The sequence below is a fragment of the Anarhichas minor genome, unplaced genomic scaffold (genome assembly GCF_050575085.1).
Source record: "Anarhichas minor isolate MPS153535 unplaced genomic scaffold, ASM5057508v1 ptg000025l, whole genome shotgun sequence".
NCBI classification, from domain to species: domain Eukaryota; kingdom Metazoa; phylum Chordata; class Actinopteri; order Perciformes; family Anarhichadidae; genus Anarhichas; species Anarhichas minor.
Genome location: NW_027466471.1, coordinates 1133534 through 1151470, shown reverse-complemented (window position 1 = coordinate 1151470; position 17937 = coordinate 1133534). Strand labels below are relative to the sequence as shown.

Genomic DNA, 17937 nt, shown 5'->3' with positions numbered 1-17937 from the left:
TCAGGTACAAGTGAGACCGGAGAGGAGTGTCTTGACCTTCACCGGAGTGATCTAAGAATGAAGTACTATTGACAGGGAGCAAAATGGTTTCCACTTTAATCATGGATGCACACTTTGTATTGTGTCTTGTAATCACCATAAAACAAGAAGTTTGACTGAGATTTCAACTCAGGTTCTTGCCGTTAGAGTCTAAAGTGTTCGTCATCAAGGGACCCGTATACTCCATCAGAGGTGGCTGTTGGATGGTCGACCAGCTTTGGAAACCCCATCGACCCACAGCTTTCCGACGTCAGATGGGGGCTGTGTCCAACCATTTGTGTGTTAAAAAAACACAAGGGGCTGTGTTAGTGGGGTCAACGGCAATGAATACTGATTCAAGACGTCGTGTTTGCGGAACATATTAATGCACTTAAAGGCTCATTAGATGGCAAAACAAAGCAAATTTAGGTTTTTTTCAGTCAGGATGGCCGAGCGGTCCAAGGCGCTGCGTTCAGGTCGCAGTCTCCACTGGAGGCGTGGGTTCGAATCCCACTTCTGACAGCAATTGTTTTTCACTGGTTGCGTTGACTGTAACATGATATTGTGAAAGAAAGCTTAGCAATGCTTTGTATGTCAAGGAGCAGGCATTTGACAAAATACTGCACGACTACTGCAACAGCAGCATTTGTAAGCCTCTACATTATCAACCAATGTAATCTGACCATGTGTTTGTAAACAGTTGGCCCATATTTTGCTGGATTCTTTGTTTGTAGGAAGTCTCTCAAAACAATTTCTTTACTTGTCATTTCCCAAATCCTCTGCTGATCTTACTAAAATTCTGAAGTTAGCCTGAAACGGTTTCTGTGTCTTGTTAGCTTCTTTGTCATTGGTAACGTTGTATGCCTTCGATGTCCTATTCCCTGCACAGATAATGTACTAGCGGATGCCAAATAAGAAACTGTCTACCAAAACTGTGTATTTCTGTGAGGGTGTAGAGGTTCCATGGTGTAATGGTTAGCACTCTGGACTCTGAATCCAGTGATCTGAGTTCAAATCTCAGTGGAACCTGATTTTAAGCTAGAGTAAAGGTCAAAAAATGCAACCTTTCCACATCTCAGCAAAAGTTGGACTGGTGAGGCCATCTTGCTTCAGGTACAAGTGAGACCGGAGAGGAGTGTCTTGACCTTCACCGGAGTGATCTAAGAATGAAGTACTATTGACAGGGAGCAAAATGGTTTCCACTTTAATCATGGATGCACACTTTGTATTGTGTCTTGTAATCACCATAAAACAAGAACTTTGACTGAGATTTCAACTCAGGTTCTTGCCGTTAGAGTCTAAAGTGTTCGTCATCAAGGGACCCGTATACTCCATCAGAGGTGGCTGTTGGATGGTCGACCAGCTTTGGAAACCCCATCGACCCACAGCTTTCCGACGTCAGATGGGGGCTGTGTCCAACCATTTGTGTGTTAAAAAAACACAAGGGGCTGTGTTAGTGGGGTCAACGGCAATGAATACTGATTCAAGACGTCGTGTTTGCGGAACATATTAATGCACTTAAAGGCTCATTAGATGGCAAAACAAAGCAAATTTAGGTTTTTTTCAGTCAGGATGGCCGAGCGGTCCAAGGCGCTGCGTTCAGGTCGCAGTCTCCACTGGAGGCGTGGGTTCGAATCCCACTTCTGACAGCAATTGTTTTTCACTGGTTGCGTTGACTGTAACATGATATTGTGAAAGAAAGCTTAGCAATGCTTTGTATGTCAAGGAGCAGGCATTTGACAAAATACTGCACGACTACTGCAACAGCAGCATTTGTAAGCCTCTACATTATCAACCAATGTAATCTGACCATGTGTTTGTAAACAGTTGGCCCATATTTTGCTGGATTCTTTGTTTGTAGGAAGTCTCTCAAAACAATTTCTTTACTTGTCATTTCCCAAATCCTCTGCTGATCTTACTAAAATTCTGAAGTTAGCCTGAAACGGTTTCTGTGTCTTGTTAGCTTCTTTGTCATTGGTAACGTTGTATGCCTTCTATGTCCTATTCCCTGCACAGATAACATACTAGCGGATGCCAAATAAGAAACGGTCTACCAAAACTGTGTATTTTTTGAGGGCGTAGAGGTTCCATGGTGTAATGGTTAGCACTCTGGACTCTGAATCCAGTGATCTGAGTTCAAATCTCAGTGGAACCTGATTTTAAGCTAGAGTAAAGGTCAAAAAATGCAACCTTTCCACATCTCAGCAAAAGTTGGACTGGTGAGGCCATCTTGCTTCAGGTACAAGTGAGACCGGAGAGGAGTGTCTTGACCTTCACCGGAGTGATCTAAGAATGAAGTACTATTGACAGGGAGCAAAATGGTTTCCACTTTAATCATGGATGCACACTTTGTATTGTGTCTTGTAATCACCATAAAACAAGAAGTTTGACTGAGATTTCAACTCAGGTTCTTGCCGTTAGAGTCTAAAGTGTTCGTCATCAAGGGACCCGTATACTCCATCAGAGGTGGCTGTTGGATGGTCGACCAGCTTTGGAAACCCCATCGACCCACAGCTTTCCGACGTCAGATGGGGGCTGTGTCCAACCATTTGTGTGTTAAAAAAACACAAGGGGCTGTGTTAGTGGGGTCAACGGCAATGAATACTGATTCAAGACGTCGTGTTTGCGGAACATATTAATGCACTTAAAGGCTCATTAGATGGCAAAACAAAGCAAATTTAGGTTTTTTTCAGTCAGGATGGCCGAGCGGTCCAAGGCGCTGCGTTCAGGTCGCAGTCTCCACTGGAGGCGTGGGTTCGAATCCCACTTCTGACAGCAATTGTTTTTCACTGGTTGCGTTGACTGTAACATGATATTGTGAAAGAAAGCTTAGCAATGCTTTGTATGTCAAGGAGCAGGCATTTGACAAAATACTGCACGACTACTGCAACAGCAGCATTTGTAAGCCTCTACATTATCAACCAATGTAATCTGACCATGTGTTTGTAAACAGTTGGCCCATATTTTGCTGGATTCTTTGTTTGTAGGAAGTCTCTCAAAACAATTTCTTTACTTGTCATTTCCCAAATCCTCTGCTGATCTTACTAAAATTCTGAAGTTAGCCTGAAACGGTTTCTGTGTCTTGTTAGCTTCTTTGTCATTGGTAACGTTGTATGCCTTCTATGTCCTATTCCCTGCACAGATAACATACTAGCGGATGCCAAATAAGAAACGGTCTACCAAAACTGTGTATTTTTTGAGGGCGTAGAGGTTCCATGGTGTAATGGTTAGCACTCTGGACTCTGAATCCAGTGATCTGAGTTCAAATCTCAGTGGAACCTGATTTTAAGCTAGAGTAAAGGTCAAAAAATGCAACCTTTCCACATCTCAGCAAAAGTTGGACTGGTGAGGCCATCTTGCTTCAGGTACAAGTGAGACCGGAGAGGAGTGTCTTGACCTTCACCGGAGTGATCTAAGAATGAAGTACTATTGACAGGGAGCAAAATGGTTTCCACTTTAATCATGGATGCACACTTTGTATTGTGTCTTGTAATCACCATAAAACAAGAAGTTTGACTGAGATTTCAACTCAGGTTCTTGCCGTTAGAGTCTAAAGTGTTCGTCATCAAGGGACCCGTATACTCCATCAGAGGTGGCTGTTGGATGGTCGACCAGCTTTGGAAACCCCATCGACCCACAGCTTTCCGACGTCAGATGGGGGCTGTGTCCAACCATTTGTGTGTTAAAAAAACACAAGGGGCTGTGTTAGTGGGGTCAACGGCAATGAATACTGATTCAAGACGTCGTGTTTGCGGAACATATTAATGCACTTAAAGGCTCATTAGATGGCAAAACAAAGCAAATTTAGGTTTTTTTCAGTCAGGATGGCCGAGCGGTCCAAGGCGCTGCGTTCAGGTCGCAGTCTCCACTGGAGGCGTGGGTTCGAATCCCACTTCTGACAGCAATTGTTTTTCACTGGTTGCGTTGACTGTAACATGATATTGTGAAAGAAAGCTTAGCAATGCTTTGTATGTCAAGGAGCAGGCATTTGACAAAATACTGCACGACTACTGCAACAGCAGCATTTGTAAGCCTCTACATTATCAACCAATGTAATCTGACCATGTGTTTGTAAACAGTTGGCCCATACTTTGCTGGATTCTTTGTTTGTAGGAAGTCTCTCAAAACAATTTCTTTACTTGTCATTTCCCAAATCCTCTGCTGATCTTACTAAAATTCTGAAGTTAGCCTGAAACGGTTTCTGTGTCTTGTTAGCTTCTTTGTCATTGGTAACGTTGTATGCCTTCTATGTCCTATTCCCTGCACAGATAACATACTAGCGGATGCCAAATAAGAAACGGTCTACCAAAACTGTGTATTTTTTGAGGGCGTAGAGGTTCCATGGTGTAATGGTTAGCACTCTGGACTCTGAATCCAGTGATCTGAGTTCAAATCTCAGTAGAACCTGATTTTAAGCTAGAGTAAAGGTCAAAAAATGCAACCTTTCCACATCTCAGCAAAAGTTGGACTGGTGAGGCCATCTTGCTTCAGGTACAAGTGAGACCGGAGAGGAGTGTCTTGACCTTCACCGGAGTGATCTAAGAATGAAGTACTATTGACAGGGAGCAAAATGGTTTCCACTTTAATCATGGATGCACACTTTGTATTGTGTCTTGTAATCACCATAAAACAAGAAGTTTGACTGAGATTTCAACTCAGGTTCTTGCCGTTAGAGTCTAAAGTGTTCGTCATCAAGGGACCCGTATACTCCATCAGAGGTCGATCAGCTTTGGAAACCCCATCGACCCACAGCTTTCCGACGTCAGATGGGGGCTGTGTCCAACCATTTGTGTGTTAAAAAAACACAAGGGGCTGTGTTAGTGGGGTCAACGGCAATGAATACTGATTCAAGACGTCGTGTTTGCGGAACATATTAATGCACTTAAAGGCTCATTAGATGGCAAAACAAAGCAAATTTAGGTTTTTTTCAGTCAGGATGGCCGAGCGGTCCAAGGCGCTGCGTTCAGGTCGCAGTCTCCACTGGAGGCGTGGGTTCGAATCCCACTTCTGACAGCAATTGTTTTTCACTGGTTGCGTTGACTGTAACATGATATTGTGAAAGAAAGCTTAGCAATGCTTTGTATGTCAAGGAGCAGGCTTTTGACAAAATACTGCACGACAACTGCAACAGCAGCATTTGTAAACCTCTACATTATCAACCAATGTAATCTAACCATGTGTTTGTAAACAGTTGGCCTATATTTTGCTGGATTCATTGTTTGTAGGAAGTCTCTCAAAACAATTTCTTTACTTGTCATTTCCCAAATCCTCTGCTGATCTTACTAAAATTCTGAAGTTAGCCTGAAACGGTTTCTGTGTCTTGTTAGCTTCTTTGTCATTGGTAACGTTGTATGCCTTCGATGTCCTATTCCCTGCACAGATAACGTACTAGCGGATGCCAAATAAGAAACTGTCTACCAAAACTGTGTATTTTTGTGAGGGTGTAGAGGTTCCATGGTGTAATGGTTAGCACTCTGGACTCTGAATCCAGTGATCTGAGTTCAAATCTCAGTGGAACCTGATTTTAAGCTAGAGTAAAGGTCAAAAAATGCAACCTTTCCACATCTCAGCAAAAGTTGGACTGGTGAGGCCATCTTGCTTCAGGTACAAGTGAGACCGGAGAGGAGTGTCTTGACCTTCACCGGAGTGATCTAAGAATGAAGTACTATTGACAGGGAGCAAAATGGTTTCCACTTTAATCATGGATGCACACTTTGTATTGTGTCTTGTAATCACCATAAAACAAGAAGTTTGACTGAGATTTCAACTCAGGTTCTTGCCGTTAGAGTCTAAAGTGTTCGTCATCAAGGGACCCGTATACTCCATCAGAGGTCGATCAGCTTTGGAAACCCCATCGACCCACAGCTTTCCGACGTCAGATGGGGGCTGTGTCCAACCATTTGTGTGTTAAAAAAACACAAGGGGCTGTGTTAGTGGGGTCAACGGCAATGAATACTGATTCAAGACGTCGTGTTTGCGGAACATATTAATGCACTTAAAGGCTCATTAGATGGCAAAACAAAGCAAATTTAGGTTTTTTTCAGTCAGGATGGCCGAGCGGTCCAAGGCGCTGCGTTCAGGTCGCAGTCTCCACTGGAGGCGTGGGTTCGAATCCCACTTCTGACAGCAATTGTTTTTCACTGGTTGCGTTGACTGTAACATGATATTGTGAAAGAAAGCTTAGCAATGCTTTGTATGTCAAGGAGCAGGCATTTGACAAAATACTGCACGACTACTGCAACAGCAGCATTTGTAAGCCTCTACATTATCAACCAATGTAATCTGACCATGTGTTTGTAAACAGTTGGCCCATATTTTGCTGGATTCATTGTTTGTAGGAAGTCTCTCAAAACAATTTCTTTACTTGTCATTTCCCAAATCCTCTGCTGATCTTACTAAAATTCTGAAGTTAGCCTGAAACGGTTTCTGTGTCTTGTTAGCTTCTTTGTCATTGGTAACGTTGTATGCCTTCTATGTCCTATTCCCTGCACAGATAACATACTAGCGGATGCCAAATAAGAAACGGTCTACCAAAACTGTGTATTTTTTGACGGCGTAGAGGTTCCATGGTGTAATGGTTAGCACTCTGGACTCTGAATCCAGTGATCTGAGTTCAAATCTCAGTGGAACCTGATTTTAAGCTAGAGTAAAGGTCAAAAAATGCAACCTTTCCACATCTCAGCAAAAGTTGGACTGGTGAGGCCATCTTGCTTCAGGTACAAGTGAGACCGGAGAGGAGTGTCTTGACCTTCACCGGAGTGATCTAAGAATGAAGTACTATTGACAGGGAGCAAAATGGTTTCCACTTTAATCATGGATGCACACTTTGTATTGTGTCTTGTAATCACCATAAAACAAGAAGTTTGACTGAGATTTCAACTCAGGTTCTTGCCGTTAGAGTCTAAAGTGTTCGTCATCAGAGGTATACTCCATCAGAGGTGGCTGTTGGATGGTCGACCAGCTTTGGAAACCCCATCGACCCACAGCTTTCCGACCTCAGATGGGGGCTGTGTCCAACCATTTGTGTGTTAAAAAAACACAAGGGGCTGTGTTAGTGGGGTCAACGGCAATGAATACTGATTCAAGACGGCGTGTTTGCGGAACATATTAATGCACTTAAAGGCTCATTAGATGGCAAAACAAAGCAAATTTAGGTTTTTGTCAGTCAGGATGGCCGAGCGGTCCAAGGCGCTGCGTTCAGGTCGCAGTCTCCGCTGGAGGCGTGGGTTAGAATCCCACTTCTGGCAGCAATTGTTTTTCACTGGTTGCGTTGACTGTAACATGATATTGTGAAAGAAAGCTTAGCAATGCTTTGTATGTCAAGGAGCAAATCCTCTGCTGATCTTACTAAAATTCTGAAGTTAGCCTGAAACGGTTTCTGTGTCTTGTTAGCTTCTTTGTCATTGGTAACGTTGTATGCCTTCGATGTCCTATTCCCTGCACAGATAACGTACAAGCGGATGCCAAATAAGAAACTGTCTACCAAAACTGTGTATTTTTTGAGGGCGTAGAGGTTCCATGGTGTAATGGTTAGCACTCTGGGCTCTGAATCCAGTGATCTGAGTTCAAATCTCAGTGGAACCTGATTTTAAGCTAGAGTAAAGGTCAAAAAATGCAACCTTTCCACATCTCAGCAAAAGTTGGACTGGTGAGGCCATCTTGCTTCAGGTACAAGTGAGACCGGAGAGGAGTGTCTTGACCTTCACCGGAGTGATCTAAGAATGAAGTACTATTGACAGGGAGCAAAATGGTTTCCACTTTAATCATGGATGCACACTTTGTATTGTGTCTTGTAATCACCATAAAACAAGAAGTTTGACTGAGATTTCAACTCAGGTTCTTGCCGTTAGAGTCTAAAGTGTTCGTCATCAGAGGTATACTCCATCAGAGGTGGCTGTTGGATGGTCGACCAGCTTTGGAAACCCCATCGACCCACAGCTTTCCGACCTCAGATGGGGGCTGTGTCCAACCATTTGTGTGTTAAAAAAACACAAGGGGCTGTGTTAGTGGGGTCAACGGCAATGAATACTGATTCAAGACGGCGTGTTTGCGGAACATATTAATGCACTTAAAGGCTCATTAGATGGCAAAACAAAGCAAATTTAGGTTTTTGTCAGTCAGGATGGCCGAGCGGTCCAAGGCGCTGCGTTCAGGTCGCAGTCTCCGCTGGAGACGTGGGTTAGAATCCCACTTCTGGCAGCAATTGTTTTTCACTGGTTGCGTTGACTGTAACATGATATTGTGAAAGAAAGCTTAGCAATGCTTTGTATGTCAAGGAGCAAATCCTCTGCTGATCTTACTAAAATTCTGAAGTTAGCCTGAAACGGTTTCTGTGTCTTGTTAGCTTCTTTGTCATTGGTAACGTTGTATGCCTTCGATGTCCTATTCCCTGCACAGATAACGTACTAGCGGATGCCAAATAAGAAACTGTCTACCAAAACTGTGTATTTTTTGAGGGCGTAGAGGTTCCATGGTGTAATGGTTAGCACTCTGGGCTCTGAATCCAGTGATCTGAGTTCAAATCTCAGTGGAACCTGATTTTAAGCTAGAGTAAAGGTCAAAAAATTCAACCTTTTTGGTAGATGCACACTTTGTATTGTGTCTTGTAATCACCATAAAACAAGAAGTTTGACTGAGATTTCAACTCAGGTTCTTGCCGTTAGAGTCTAAAGTGTTCGTCATCAGAGGTATACTCCATCAGAGGTGGCTGTTGGATGGTCGACCAGCTTTGGAAACCCCATCGACCCACAGCTTTCCGACGTCAGATGGGGGCTGTGTCCAACCATTTGTGTGTTAAAAAAACACAAGGGGCTGTGTTAGTGGGGTCAACGGCAATGAATACTGATTCAAGACGTCGTGTTTGCGGAACATATTAATGCACTTAAAGGCTCATTAGATGGCAAAACAAAGCAAATTTAGGTTTTTTTCAGTCAGGATGGCCGAGCGGTCCAAGGCGCTGCGTTCAGGTCGCAGTCTCCACTGGAGGCGTGGGTTCGAATCCCATTTCTGACAGCAATTGTTTTTCACTGGTTGCGTTGACTGTAACATGATATTGTGAAAGAAAGCTTAGCAATGCTTTGTATGTCAAGGAGCAGGCATTTGACAAAATACTGCACGACTACTGCAACAGCAGCATTTGTAAGCCTCTACATTATCAACCAATGTAATCTGACCATGTGTTTGTAAACAGTTGGCCTATATTTTGCTGGATTCATTGTTTGTAGAAAGTCTCTCAAAACAATTTCTTTACTTGTCATTTCCCAAATCCTCTGCTGATCTTACTAAAATTCTGAAGTTAGCCTGAAACGGTTTCTGTGTCTTGTTAGCTTCTTTGTCATTGGTAACGTTGTATGCCTTCGATGTCCTATTCCCTGCACAGATAACGTACTAGCGGATGCCAAATAAGAAACTGTCTACCAAAACTGTGTATTTTTTGAGGGCGTAGAGGTTCCATGGTGTAATGGTTAGCACTCTGGACTCTGAATCCAGTGATCTGAGTTCAAATCTCAGTGGAACCTGATTTTAAGCTAGAGTAAAGGTCAAAAAATGCAACCTTTCCACATCTCAGCAAAAGTTGGACTGGTGAGGCCATCTTGCTTCAGGTACAAGTGAGACCGGAGAGGAGTGTCTTGACCTTCACCGGAGTGATCTAAGAATGAAGTACTATTGACAGGGAGCAAAATGGTTTCCACTTTAAACATGGATGCACACTTTGTATTGTGTCTTGTAATCACCATAAAAAAAGAAGTTTGACTGAGATTTCAACTCAGGTTCTTGCCATTAGAGTCTAAAGTGTTCGTCATCAAGGTACCCATATACTCCATCAGAGGTGGCTGTTGGATGGTCGACCAGCTTTGGAAACCCCATCGACCCACAGCTTTCCGACGTCAGATGGGGGCTGTGTCCAACCATTTGTGTGTTAAAAAAACACAAGGGGCTGTGTTAGTGGGGTCAACGGCAATGAATACTGATTCAAGACGTCGTGTTTGCGGAACATATTAATGCACTTAAAGGCTCATTAGATGGCAAAACAAAGCAAATTTAGGTTTTTTTCAGTCAGGATGGCCGAGCGGTCCAAGGCGCTGCGTTCAGGTCGCAGTCTCCACTGGAGGCGTGGGTTCAAATCCCACTTCTGACAGCAATTGTTTTTCACTGGTTGCGTTGACTGTAACATGATATTGTGAAAGAAAGCTTAGCAATGCTTTGTATGTCAAGGAGCAGGCATTTGACAAAATACTGCACGACTACTGCAACAGCAGCATTTGTAAGCCTCTACATTATCAACCAATGTAATCTGACCATGTGTTTGTAAACAGTTGGCCTATATTTTGCTGGATTCATTGTTTGTAGAAAGTCTCTCAAAACAATTTCTTTACTTGTCATTTCCCAAATCCTCTGCTGATCTTACTAAAATTCTGAAGTTAGCCTGAAACGGTTTCTGTGTCTTGTTAGCTTCTTTGTCATTGGTAACGTTGTATGCCTTCGATGTCCTATTCCCTGCACAGATAACGTACTAGCGGATGCCAAATAAGAAACTGTCTACCAAAACTGTGTATTTTTTGAGGGCGTAGAGGTTCCATGGTGTAATGGTTAGCACTCTGGACTCTGAATCCAGTGATCTGAGTTCAAATCTCAGTGGAACCTGATTTTAAGCTAGAGTAAAGGTCAAAAAATGCAACCTTTCCACATCTCAGCAAAAGTTGGACTGGTGAGGCCATCTTGCTTCAGGTACAAGTGAGACCGGAGAGGAGTGTCTTGACCTTCACCGGAGTGATCTAAGAATGAAGTACTATTGACAGGGAGCAAAATGGTTTCCACTTTAAACATGGATGCACACTTTGTATTGTGTCTTGTAATCACCATAAAAAAAGAAGTTTGACTGAGATTTCAACTCAGGTTCTTGCCATTAGAGTCTAAAGTGTTCGTCATCAAGGTACCCATATACTCCATCAGAGGTGGCTGTTGGATGGTCGACCAGCTTTGGAAACCCCATCGACCCACAGCTTTCCGACGTCAGATGGGGGCTGTGTCCAACCATTTGTGTGTTAAAAAAACACAAGGGGCTGTGTTAGTGGGGTCAACGGCAATGAATACTGATTCAAGACGTCGTGTTTGCGGAACATATTAATGCACTTAAAGGCTGATTAGATGGCAAAACAAAGCAAATTTAGGTTTTTTTCAGTCAGGATGGCCGAGCGGTCCAAGGCGCTGCGTTCAGGTCGCAGTCTCCACTGGAGGCGTGGGTTCGAATCCCACTTCTGACAGCAATTGTTTTTCACTGGTTGCGTTGACTGTAACATGATATTGTGAAAGAAAGCTTAGCAATGCTTTGTATGTCAAGGAGCAGGCATTTGACAAAATACTGCACGACTACTGCAACAGCAGCATTTGTAAGCCTCTACATTATCAACCAATGTAATCTGACCATGTGTTTGTAAACAGTTGGCCTATATTTTGCTGGATTCATTGTTTGTAGAAAGTCTCTCAAAACAATTTCTTTACTTGTCATTTCCCAAATCCTCTGCTGATCTTACTAAAATTCTGAAGTTAGCCTGAAACGGTTTCTGTGTCTTGTTAGCTTCTTTGTCATTGGTAACGTTGTATGCCTTCGATGTCCTATTCCCTGCACAGATAACGTACTAGCGGATGCCAAATAAGAAACTGTCTACCAAAACTGTGTATTTTTTGAGGGCGTAGAGGTTCCATGGTGTAATGGTTAGCACTCTGGACTCTGAATCCAGTGATCTGAGTTCAAATCTCAGTGGAACCTGATTTTAAGCTAGAGTAAAGGTCAAAAAATGCAACCTTTCCACATCTCAGCAAAAGTTGGACTGGTGAGGCCATCTTGCTTCAGGTACAAGTGAGACCGGAGAGGAGTGTCTTGACCTTCACCGGAGTGATCTAAGAATGAAGTACTATTGACAGGGAGCAAAATGGTTTCCACTTTAAACATGGATGCACACTTTGTATTGTGTCTTGTAATCACCATAAAAAAAGAAGTTTGACTGAGATTTCAACTCAGGTTCTTGCCATTAGAGTCTAAAGTGTTCGTCATCAAGGTACCCATATACTCCATCAGAGGTGGCTGTTGGATGGTCGACCAGCTTTGGAAACCCCATCGACCCACAGCTTTCCGACGTCAGATGGGGGCTGTGTCCAACCATTTGTGTGTTAAAAAAACACAAGGGGCTGTGTTAGTGGGGTCAACGGCAATGAATACTGATTCAAGACGTCGTGTTTGCGGAACATATTAATGCACTTAAAGGCTGATTAGATGGCAAAACAAAGCAAATTTAGGTTTTTTTCAGTCAGGATGGCCGAGCGGTCCAAGGCGCTGCGTTCAGGTCGCAGTCTCCACTGGAGGCGTGGGTTCGAATCCCACTTCTGACAGCAATTGTTTTTCACTGGTTGCGTTGACTGTAACATGATATTGTGAAAGAAAGCTTAGCAATGCTTTGTATGTCAAGGAGCAGGCATTTGACAAAATACTGCACGACTACTGCAACAGCAGCATTTGTAAGCCTCTACATTATCAACCAATGTAATCTGACCATGTGTTTGTAAACAGTTGGCCTATATTTTGCTGGATTCATTGTTTGTAGAAAGTCTCTCAAAACAATTTCTTTACTTGTCATTTCCCAAATCCTCTGCTGATCTTACTAAAATTCTGAAGTTAGCCTGAAACGGTTTCTGTGTCTTGTTAGCTTCTTTGTCATTGGTAACGTTGTATGCCTTCGATGTCCTATTCCCTGCACAGATAACGTACTAGCGGATGCCAAATAAGAAACTGTCTACCAAAACTGTGTATTTTTTGAGGGCGTAGAGGTTCCATGGTGTAATGGTTAGCACTCTGGACTCTGAATCCAGTGATCTGAGTTCAAATCTCAGTGGAACCTGATTTTAAGCTAGAGTAAAGGTCAAAAAATGCAACCTTTCCACATCTCAGCAAAAGTTGGACTGGTGAGGCCATCTTGCTTCAGGTACAAGTGAGACCGGAGAGGAGTGTCTTGACCTTCACCGGAGTGATCTAAGAATGAAGTACTATTGACAGGGAGCAAAATGGTTTCCACTTTAAACATGGATGCACACTTTGTATTGTGTCTTGTAATCACCATAAAAAAAGAAGTTTGACTGAGATTTCAACTCAGGTTCTTGCCATTAGAGTCTAAAGTGTTCGTCATCAAGGTACCCATATACTCCATCAGAGGTGGCTGTTGGATGGTCGACCAGCTTTGGAAACCCCATCGACCCACAGCTTTCCGACGTCAGATGGGGGCTGTGTCCAACCATTTGTGTGTTAAAAAAACACAAGGGGCTGTGTTAGTGGGGTCAACGGCAATGAATACTGATTCAAGACGTCGTGTTTGCGGAACATATTAATGCACTTAAAGGCTGATTAGATGGCAAAACAAAGCAAATTTAGGTTTTTTTCAGTCAGGATGGCCGAGCGGTCCAAGGCGCTGCGTTCAGGTCGCAGTCTCCACTGGAGGCGTGGGTTCGAATCCCACTTCTGACAGCAATTGTTTTTCACTGGTTGCGTTGACTGTAACATGATATTGTGAAAGAAAGCTTAGCAATGCTTTGTATGTCAAGGAGCAGGCATTTGACAAAATACTGCACGACTACTGCAACAGCAGCATTTGTAAGCCTCTACATTATCAACCAATGTAATCTGACCATGTGTTTGTAAACAGTTGGCCTATATTTTGCTGGATTCATTGTTTGTAGAAAGTCTCTCAAAACAATTTCTTTACTTGTCATTTCCCAAATCCTCTGCTGATCTTACTAAAATTCTGAAGTTAGCCTGAAACGGTTTCTGTGTCTTGTTAGCTTCTTTGTCATTGGTAACGTTGTATGCCTTCGATGTCCTATTCCCTGCACAGATAACGTACTAGCGGATGCCAAATAAGAAACTGTCTACCAAAACTGTGTATTTTTTGAGGGCGTAGAGGTTCCATGGTGTAATGGTTAGCACTCTGGACTCTGAATCCAGTGATCTGAGTTCAAATCTCAGTGGAACCTGATTTTAAGCTAGAGTAAAGGTCAAAAAATGCAACCTTTCCACATCTCAGCAAAAGTTGGACTGGTGAGGCCATCTTGCTTCAGGTACAAGTGAGACCGGAGAGGAGTGTCTTGACCTTCACCGGAGTGATCTAAGAATGAAGTACTATTGACAGGGAGCAAAATGGTTTCCACTTTAAACATGGATGCACACTTTGTATTGTGTCTTGTAATCACCATAAAAAAAGAAGTTTGACTGAGATTTCAACTCAGGTTCTTGCCATTAGAGTCTAAAGTGTTCGTCATCAAGGTACCCATATACTCCATCAGAGGTGGCTGTTGGATGGTCGACCAGCTTTGGAAACCCCATCGACCCACAGCTTTCCGACGTCAGATGGGGGCTGTGTCCAACCATTTGTGTGTTAAAAAAACACAAGGGGCTGTGTTAGTGGGGTCAACGGCAATGAATACTGATTCAAGACGTCGTGTTTGCGGAACATATTAATGCACTTAAAGGCTCATTAGATGGCAAAACAAAGCAAATTTAGGTTTTTTTCAGTCAGGATGGCCGAGCGGTCCAAGGCGCTGCGTTCAGGTCGCAGTCTCCACTGGAGGCGTGGGTTCGAATCCCACTTCTGACAGCAATTGTTTTTCACTGGTTGCGTTGACTGTAACATGATATTGTGAAAGAAAGCTTAGCAATGCTTTGTATGTCAAGGAGCAGGCATTTGACAAAATACTGCACGACTACTGCAACAGCAGCATTTGTAAGCCTCTACATTATCAACCAATGTAATCTGACCATGTGTTTGTAAACAGTTGGCCTATATTTTGCTGGATTCATTGTTTGTAGAAAGTCTCTCAAAACAATTTCTTTACTTGTCATTTCCCAAATCCTCTGCTGATCTTACTAAAATTCTGAAGTTAGCCTGAAACGGTTTCTGTGTCTTGTTAGCTTCTTTGTCATTGGTAACGTTGTATGCCTTCGATGTCCTATTCCCTGCACAGATAACGTACTAGCGGATGCCAAATAAGAAACTGTCTACCAAAACTGTGTATTTTTTGAGGGCGTAGAGGTTCCATGGTGTAATGGTTAGCACTCTGGACTCTGAATCCAGTGATCTGAGTTCAAATCTCAGTGGAACCTGATTTTAAGCTAGAGTAAAGGTCAAAAAATGCAACCTTTCCACATCTCAGCAAAAGTTGGACTGGTGAGGCCATCTTGCTTCAGGTACAAGTGAGACCGGAGAGGAGTGTCTTGACCTTCACCGGAGTGATCTAAGAATGAAGTACTATTGACAGGGAGCAAAATGGTTTCCACTTTAAACATGGATGCACACTTTGTATTGTGTCTTGTAATCACCATAAAAAAAGAAGTTTGACTGAGATTTCAACTCAGGTTCTTGCCATTAGAGTCTAAAGTGTTCGTCATCAAGGTACCCATATACTCCATCAGAGGTGGCTGTTGGATGGTCGACCAGCTTTGGAAACCCCATCGACCCACAGCTTTCCGACGTCAGATGGGGGCTGTGTCCAACCATTTGTGTGTTAAAAAAACACAAGGGGCTGTGTTAGTGGGGTCAACGGCAATGAATACTGATTCAAGACGTCGTGTTTGCGGAACATATTAATGCACTTAAAGGCTCATTAGATGGCAAAACAAAGCAAATTTAGGTTTTTTTCAGTCAGGATGGCCGAGCGGTCCAAGGCGCTGCGTTCAGGTCGCAGTCTCCACTGGAGGCGTGGGTTCGAATCCCACTTCTGACAGCAATTGTTTTTCACTGGTTGCGTTGACTGTAACATGATATTGTGAAAGAAAGCTTAGCAATGCTTTGTATGTCAAGGAGCAGGCATTTGACAAAATACTGCACGACTACTGCAACAGCAGCATTTGTAAGCCTCTACATTATCAACCAATGTAATCTGACCATGTGTTTGTAAACAGTTGGCCTATATTTTGCTGGATTCATTGTTTGTAGAAAGTCTCTCAAAACAATTTCTTTACTTGTCATTTCCCAAATCCTCTGCTGATCTTACTAAAATTCTGAAGTTAGCCTGAAACGGTTTCTGTGTCTTGTTAGCTTCTTTGTCATTGGTAACGTTGTATGCCTTCGATGTCCTATTCCCTGCACAGATAACGTACTAGCGGATGCCAAATAAGAAACTGTCTACCAAAACTGTGTATTTTTTGAGGGCGTAGAGGTTCCATGGTGTAATGGTTAGCACTCTGGACTCTGAATCCAGTGATCTGAGTTCAAATCTCAGTGGAACCTGATTTTAAGCTAGAGTAAAGGTCAAAAAATGCAACCTTTCCACATCTCAGCAAAAGTTGGACTGGTGAGGCCATCTTGCTTCAGGTACAAGTGAGACCGGAGAGGAGTGTCTTGACCTTCACCGGAGTGATCTAAGAATGAAGTACTATTGACAGGGAGCAAAATGGTTTCCACTTTAAACATGGATGCACACTTTGTATTGTGTCTTGTAATCACCATAAAAAAAGAAGTTTGACTGAGATTTCAACTCAGGTTCTTGCCATTAGAGTCTAAAGTGTTCGTCATCAAGGTACCCATATACTCCATCAGAGGTGGCTGTTGGATGGTCGACCAGCTTTGGAAACCCCATCGACCCACAGCTTTCCGACGTCAGATGGGGGCTGTGTCCAACCATTTGTGTGTTAAAAAAACACAAGGGGCTGTGTTAGTGGGGTCAACGGCAATGAATACTGATTCAAGACGTCGTGTTTGCGGAACATATTAATGCACTTAAAGGCTCATTAGATGGCAAAACAAAGCAAATTTAGGTTTTTTTCAGTCAGGATGGCCGAGCGGTCCAAGGCGCTGCGTTCAGGTCGCAGTCTCCACTGGAGGCGTGGGTTCGAATCCCACTTCTGACAGCAATTGTTTTTCACTGGTTGCGTTGACTGTAACATGATATTGTGAAAGAAAGCTTAGCAATGCTTTGTATGTCAAGGAGCAGGCATTTGACAAAATACTGCACGACTACTGCAACAGCAGCATTTGTAAGCCTCTACATTATCAACCAATGTAATCTGACCATGTGTTTGTAAACAGTTGGCCTATATTTTGCTGGATTCATTGTTTGTAGAAAGTCTCTCAAAACAATTTCTTTACTTGTCATTTCCCAAATCCTCTGCTGATCTTACTAAAATTCTGAAGTTAGCCTGAAACGGTTTCTGTGTCTTGTTAGCTTCTTTGTCATTGGTAACGTTGTATGCCTTCGATGTCCTATTCCCTGCACAGATAACGTACTAGCGGATGCCAAATAAGAAACTGTCTACCAAAACTGTGTATTTTTTGAGGGCGTAGAGGTTCCATGGTGTAATGGTTAGCACTCTGGACTCTGAATCCAGTGATCTGAGTTCAAATCTCAGTGGAACCTGATTTTAAGCTAGAGTAAAGGTCAAAAAATGCAACCTTTCCACATCTCAGCAAAAGTTGGACTGGTGAGGCCATCTTGCTTCAGGTACAAGTGAGACCGGAGAGGAGTGTCTTGACCTTCACCGGAGTGATCTAAGAATGAAGTACTATTGACAGGGAGCAAAATGGTTTCCACTTTAAACATGGATGCACACTTTGTATTGTGTCTTGTAATCACCATAAAAAAAGAAGTTTGACTGAGATTTCAACTCAGGTTCTTGCCATTAGAGTCTAAAGTGTTCGTCATCAAGGTACCCATATACTCCATCAGAGGTGGCTGTTGGATGGTCGACCAGCTTTGGAAACCCCATCGACCCACAGCTTTCCGACGTCAGATGGGGGCTGTGTCCAACCATTTGTGTGTTAAAAAAACACAAGGGGCTGTGTTAGTGGGGTCAACGGCAATGAATACTGATTCAAGACGTCGTGTTTGCGGAACATATTAATGCACTTAAAGGCTCATTAGATGGCAAAACAAAGC

General features: G+C 43.0%; 25 non-coding genes across 25 annotated transcripts; all 25 read left to right on the top strand.

Annotated features, from left to right (window-relative positions):
• Positions 1–457: 457 nt before the first annotated feature.
• On the top strand, positions 458–540 carry trnal-cag (transfer RNA leucine (anticodon CAG)). Its single transcript has one exon. It is a non-coding gene; the product is annotated as a tRNA-Leu (tRNA).
• A 435-nt stretch (positions 541–975) lies between these two features.
• Positions 976–1047, top strand: trnaq-cug (transfer RNA glutamine (anticodon CUG)). Its single transcript has one exon. It is a non-coding gene; the product is annotated as a tRNA-Gln (tRNA).
• A 537-nt stretch (positions 1048–1584) lies between these two features.
• trnal-cag (transfer RNA leucine (anticodon CAG)) lies at positions 1585–1667 on the top strand. The gene has a single exon. It is a non-coding gene; the product is annotated as a tRNA-Leu (tRNA).
• Positions 1668–2101: 434 nt separating this feature from the next.
• Positions 2102–2173, top strand: trnaq-cug (transfer RNA glutamine (anticodon CUG)). Its single transcript has one exon. It is a non-coding gene; the product is annotated as a tRNA-Gln (tRNA).
• A 537-nt stretch (positions 2174–2710) lies between these two features.
• Positions 2711–2793, top strand: trnal-cag (transfer RNA leucine (anticodon CAG)). Its single transcript has one exon. It is a non-coding gene; the product is annotated as a tRNA-Leu (tRNA).
• A 434-nt stretch (positions 2794–3227) lies between these two features.
• On the top strand, positions 3228–3299 carry trnaq-cug (transfer RNA glutamine (anticodon CUG)). The gene has a single exon. It is a non-coding gene; the product is annotated as a tRNA-Gln (tRNA).
• A 537-nt stretch (positions 3300–3836) lies between these two features.
• Positions 3837–3919, top strand: trnal-cag (transfer RNA leucine (anticodon CAG)). Its single transcript has one exon. It is a non-coding gene; the product is annotated as a tRNA-Leu (tRNA).
• A 1029-nt stretch (positions 3920–4948) lies between these two features.
• Positions 4949–5031, top strand: trnal-cag (transfer RNA leucine (anticodon CAG)). Its single transcript has one exon. It is a non-coding gene; the product is annotated as a tRNA-Leu (tRNA).
• A 435-nt stretch (positions 5032–5466) lies between these two features.
• Positions 5467–5538, top strand: trnaq-cug (transfer RNA glutamine (anticodon CUG)). The gene has a single exon. It is a non-coding gene; the product is annotated as a tRNA-Gln (tRNA).
• Positions 5539–6061: 523 nt separating this feature from the next.
• On the top strand, positions 6062–6144 carry trnal-cag (transfer RNA leucine (anticodon CAG)). The gene has a single exon. It is a non-coding gene; the product is annotated as a tRNA-Leu (tRNA).
• A 434-nt stretch (positions 6145–6578) lies between these two features.
• Positions 6579–6650, top strand: trnaq-cug (transfer RNA glutamine (anticodon CUG)). The gene has a single exon. It is a non-coding gene; the product is annotated as a tRNA-Gln (tRNA).
• Positions 6651–9464: 2814 nt separating this feature from the next.
• trnaq-cug (transfer RNA glutamine (anticodon CUG)) lies at positions 9465–9536 on the top strand. The gene has a single exon. It is a non-coding gene; the product is annotated as a tRNA-Gln (tRNA).
• Positions 9537–10590: 1054 nt separating this feature from the next.
• On the top strand, positions 10591–10662 carry trnaq-cug (transfer RNA glutamine (anticodon CUG)). The gene has a single exon. It is a non-coding gene; the product is annotated as a tRNA-Gln (tRNA).
• Positions 10663–11199: 537 nt separating this feature from the next.
• trnal-cag (transfer RNA leucine (anticodon CAG)) lies at positions 11200–11282 on the top strand. Its single transcript has one exon. It is a non-coding gene; the product is annotated as a tRNA-Leu (tRNA).
• A 434-nt stretch (positions 11283–11716) lies between these two features.
• Positions 11717–11788, top strand: trnaq-cug (transfer RNA glutamine (anticodon CUG)). Its single transcript has one exon. It is a non-coding gene; the product is annotated as a tRNA-Gln (tRNA).
• A 537-nt stretch (positions 11789–12325) lies between these two features.
• Positions 12326–12408, top strand: trnal-cag (transfer RNA leucine (anticodon CAG)). Its single transcript has one exon. It is a non-coding gene; the product is annotated as a tRNA-Leu (tRNA).
• A 434-nt stretch (positions 12409–12842) lies between these two features.
• trnaq-cug (transfer RNA glutamine (anticodon CUG)) lies at positions 12843–12914 on the top strand. Its single transcript has one exon. It is a non-coding gene; the product is annotated as a tRNA-Gln (tRNA).
• A 537-nt stretch (positions 12915–13451) lies between these two features.
• trnal-cag (transfer RNA leucine (anticodon CAG)) lies at positions 13452–13534 on the top strand. Its single transcript has one exon. It is a non-coding gene; the product is annotated as a tRNA-Leu (tRNA).
• A 434-nt stretch (positions 13535–13968) lies between these two features.
• trnaq-cug (transfer RNA glutamine (anticodon CUG)) lies at positions 13969–14040 on the top strand. The gene has a single exon. It is a non-coding gene; the product is annotated as a tRNA-Gln (tRNA).
• Positions 14041–14577: 537 nt separating this feature from the next.
• Positions 14578–14660, top strand: trnal-cag (transfer RNA leucine (anticodon CAG)). The gene has a single exon. It is a non-coding gene; the product is annotated as a tRNA-Leu (tRNA).
• Positions 14661–15094: 434 nt separating this feature from the next.
• On the top strand, positions 15095–15166 carry trnaq-cug (transfer RNA glutamine (anticodon CUG)). The gene has a single exon. It is a non-coding gene; the product is annotated as a tRNA-Gln (tRNA).
• Positions 15167–15703: 537 nt separating this feature from the next.
• On the top strand, positions 15704–15786 carry trnal-cag (transfer RNA leucine (anticodon CAG)). The gene has a single exon. It is a non-coding gene; the product is annotated as a tRNA-Leu (tRNA).
• Positions 15787–16220: 434 nt separating this feature from the next.
• Positions 16221–16292, top strand: trnaq-cug (transfer RNA glutamine (anticodon CUG)). Its single transcript has one exon. It is a non-coding gene; the product is annotated as a tRNA-Gln (tRNA).
• A 537-nt stretch (positions 16293–16829) lies between these two features.
• trnal-cag (transfer RNA leucine (anticodon CAG)) lies at positions 16830–16912 on the top strand. The gene has a single exon. It is a non-coding gene; the product is annotated as a tRNA-Leu (tRNA).
• Positions 16913–17346: 434 nt separating this feature from the next.
• trnaq-cug (transfer RNA glutamine (anticodon CUG)) lies at positions 17347–17418 on the top strand. Its single transcript has one exon. It is a non-coding gene; the product is annotated as a tRNA-Gln (tRNA).
• The last annotated feature ends 519 nt before the right edge of the window (positions 17419–17937 follow it).